Consider the following 4,027-nt stretch of genomic DNA (forward strand, 5'->3'; position numbering starts at 1 on the left):
AACAAATAAATGTTTATGGGGAGCCACTGCTTAACATCGCTGATCTCCCCTTCCTTGTCTGCTGTGTATGGCCATGTCATGGAAACACAGCTGTTGCCAAGGAGATTCCCCCCTCTTTGCTTAATGAGTGGGGTCTTTGTCTGCGCCTTAGGCTTCGGGTTAAAAATTTTCATCACCCTTCACTATATGCATTTACTTCTTGGCACCAATAGCATCTCATTTTAAAGTATAGGGCTTCCGCATCAGACAGTGCCAACGAGTCTATCCGGGAGCAGTTTCAGATTAGAGCGAGCAAGTATGAACCGAGGGGAATGTGCATGCTCACAAAGGTAAAGATTACAACAAATGTAAAACAAATAGGTATATCAGCAAAAGGAGTAAACATGTTTAAGATGAGGAAGAAAAAATGTGTTACACGCTACAAAGATTTAAAAAGAAATACTAAAAAGTAGGATTACAAGTATAAAAGTGAGGCATGAATGGCAAAGTGTATGTGTATATGAATGGGAATGTATTTAGTTTTTTTTTTTTACTTCTTCCCATACGTGTGTTAATATTTATACAAAATGCAGAAATTGATAATACATTGTATAAGATTGATAATATCCTGAGGGACCTAAGAACACATAAGAATATAATAGAGAGTAAAAAGAATAGGTGCACCAAGCAAAACCTTCAACCTACACCTTTTCCATCAGTATTGATTACAAACAAGTTAATGCAACACCAAAGATTCTTTTGTACCTTAAAATAATGTTTCCAACATTTTTTCAGTGGTTCATTAACTTGTAACAGAGTGAACGGCATTTCTGCATTTGCTTTTCACTATGCAAGTTGCCAGATTGGGTAGCGGATCTGTAGTACCAATGAGACATAATGACCACAGAGGAAAAGTGCTTTGGTGTAAGGCTCTGACACACCAACCCGACAGCTGACCATCGGCAGAAAAGAACTCCCTGAGTCGGTCAAAAAAGGCCTCGGAACACACCAGAGCGACGCCGACGTGTGTGTAGGTTCTGCATGAGCATGAGATTTAATATGTCTCCATAACAGCAGGAGGTACTAATCTGTATTGTCTCCCAAAAAATTAAAAACGGGCAGCTGATTGGACGAACGCGTCACGTGGGCCTTGTTTCTCAATTTCAAATCCAGGCCATAATGGCAAGCTCATATTTTACAAAAATAGTTCACCGAAACGTGTTTCTGAAAACATTTTAAGCGAGAATTAGGCCGTGCAGTTTCTGAATCTGTCTTTGTTTCTGATCAACAAAGGTCAGTTTAAAAGATGTTTGTCAGATTTTGAGAGGCGTTAGTCACTCTCGTCCCGTTCATTATTTCTGGGTTAGCACTCCACCAATCAGCTCATTGAGTCCATCTGCCCGCCTTCCGATTCAACATGTCACATCGGCCCAAATGAAGGCCGACGGCTCCTCGGACTGAAGACGGCACGGAACACCCGGAACAGACCGGAGTCACCGACCTCTTCAGACTGTCCGACGGCCGCGAGTCGGGTTGGTGTGTCAGCGCCTTAAGATGACACTGCATGGTGACACTTTTTTTTTTTTTTTTTTTTTTAACCATGTATGTTATGTATGTGATGTTGTGTATCTACTATGTGATTAATTGATTGATTGATTGAAATAAACTAAACTAAACTAAACTAGACCTTTAACACATCATCTTTACTGGCTTCAGCTAAAGATCAACTGACATGGGTTTTTAAAGGCTGACTGTTGAGCTTATCATCAATATTTTACTTTATTCACACTTGATTTGAACACGTTTTTGACATATTTTACCAGAATTTATCTTCCAGATTTTAAAAGTTGCTTTCAGATAGTCTGGATCAACAGAAGTATGTTGCCAGGATAAGGCTGACAAGCGAAGCACCGGATTTACGGCATTTACTGTCAAAGTGGAACGTTTTGGGACCGATTGGTGTGGATTGCTGTGGATGTCTTGAAGTACACACGGCGGGCTGATTTAAATAGCTTATGTTACTGTATTGTGTACACTTTAAACTTCATTTAATATTGTATGTGGTTTTGTTTTTGCGGGGTGCAAATGTTCCACCAAAACAAGTTCCTTTCCAAGACCATTTGGCAGAACCAATGTTGCTGTTTCTGAAAGCTGAAAGACGATTGTGATTGGTCAAAAGAAATGCAAACAACCCAGAGTGATTTATTCTCTTTTCCCCGAAAGTATCTGTGGTGTAACCACACCTAGTCTATATGCTTGACATTCCACTTCGGGGAATTACTCTGGTGCTGCAGGAAATACCGCCAGATGCATGTATGTCTGCTTTCTTTTGCTTTCTCTGTGTTGGCGTTCTAAACTCCGGTGGATTTCTGAGGACTTCGGTTAACTGCTCCTCAGATCTCTGCAGGATAAATCCAGACAGCTAGCTAGACCATCTGTCCAGTTTTCTCTCGCACGACAATTTACAGCGACTTTTTTTCTCCCATCCCAGAATGCTGTGTGGACTAGCCAGATCCTCCACAGCGTGTGGATAGTTTGGGAAAGCGAGACTAAGCCCGACCTTACTTCACAGCGCTGTCGCAATGCAAGACCAACTTGAAGAGCAAGTTATGACAATCTCAAAATCTTCCAGTGGTGTAACTTCTCACCTAGCTGCGGTGAGGTAGAAGTTTTTCAAGGACGTGATCAGTAAACTGTGACATCACGGTGGGCGTGGTTACAGGCAAAACAGACAGATGAATTGGCTGTCACATGTAACAAATAAAACAGGAAACAGACTTGTCATTTTCTTTTGTAATGGCGCACAAAGCACAAGACGGACACTGAGGACTCACTCTTTCCTCAAACCATGTCAATGTTGACTTTTTCGTTATGTAAGAAAGACCACGATCTTTCCCCAAACATAACCAAGTGTTTTGGATGCCTAATCTCGTTTACCAACATTATTTGGTGCTTTGACAAAAAGAAGAGTATAATATATTAGTCAGTAAATGAATGCGATTTGCAGTCAGCGTTGAAATATGGCTGGAAAAGGGAGGTCATTTTGAGCTTATAACTGGAAAGTAATAGAGTGGAGAGGAATGGAAAATGTGACCTGACAAACTGAACTGCCAGATTTCTATCCGTCACATCTTCCGTTTCTATCAGAGAAGACAAATTGAAAGAGCCATAATGAAATGAAGGTCTTTAATATAGTGTGCCATTGGACCCAAGGTCCCCAGGTGTCTCACTGGAATATGCCCTAATAGAATCTGGAGACTGATGGTGGTGAAAATCTGAATATCATGAGGCTTCGGCTGGGAGAGAAGGTTTCCTGATGAGCTTTTCCTTATGATGGACAGACCCAAATCAGTTTGGACACACTGGGGCTGCCTGTGAGGATCAGGTGTGGAGCCATGTTGCATCAGTTGGACACCGAAAAAACAGCTGACAGCGGCTGGGGTGGTTTTGCAGTCAACAGCAGCACCTCCAAGTCTGAAGCCATGGTTCTAAACCACAGTGAGAACCACAGTGAATATTTCAATCCTGTCCCAAAGGGGGCATTAGTCTTGTTTAGATAATGTCAACAATAGTGACACAACACAAGCACAAAGTACATTTCAAGATCTGAAAATAGGTCAATTGGGAATGTAACTACAGTGTATTGTATATGTGAATCTTGAGGTAGCTGGTGTGAGCAGCAAGCAGTCAGTAGTCAGACTTAAAACTAGTCCAATATGAAAATGTTCATTATATAAATCAAGTCAGAAGTAGGCTCATTTCCCCATAGACTTTTGTAGACTTCTTTTTGGGGGGATTGGAGTTGCCCCCTGTTGGAAATTAGAGAGAATGCAGGTTCAAGGAACTTAGGCATTGGCTTTACATTTTAGGCCTGTAAGTTGCCGCTTGGTTAAACCCCAGCAAAGCCAGTTCCACCTCCTGTTTGGCCAGGTGTTTAAACTATAATCATTTCCTTTAAGGATAAACACACTGATTAGTGCGTCTTCTAGCAGATGCTTCCGCAAGTTCTGTTTTTTATATTTCACTGAATGTTTAAACTAGAGCGTGC

At 41.3% G+C, this 4,027-nt stretch overlaps 1 protein-coding gene and 1 long non-coding RNA gene across 2 annotated transcripts in view; one reads left to right on the forward strand and one right to left on the reverse strand.

Annotated features, from left to right (window-relative positions):
- The window catches only part of zdhhc18b (zDHHC palmitoyltransferase 18b), a 24,282-nt gene extending 22,095 nt beyond the window's left edge, over positions 1-2,187 (forward strand). The window contains exon 9 of the transcript XR_004335011.1: positions 2,178-2,187. The gene's annotated coding sequence lies outside the window, so the exon portion shown is untranslated. The remainder of the gene's footprint in view (positions 1-2,177) is intronic.
- LOC116701832 (uncharacterized) overlaps positions 1-4,027 on the reverse strand; it is a 20,331-nt gene that overhangs the window by 10,817 nt on the left and 5,487 nt on the right. The gene's annotated exons all lie outside the window — the stretch shown is intronic.

This window comes from Etheostoma spectabile, chromosome 14, assembly GCF_008692095.1.
Source record: "Etheostoma spectabile isolate EspeVRDwgs_2016 chromosome 14, UIUC_Espe_1.0, whole genome shotgun sequence".
NCBI classification, from domain to species: Eukaryota; Metazoa; Chordata; class Actinopteri; order Perciformes; family Percidae; genus Etheostoma; species Etheostoma spectabile.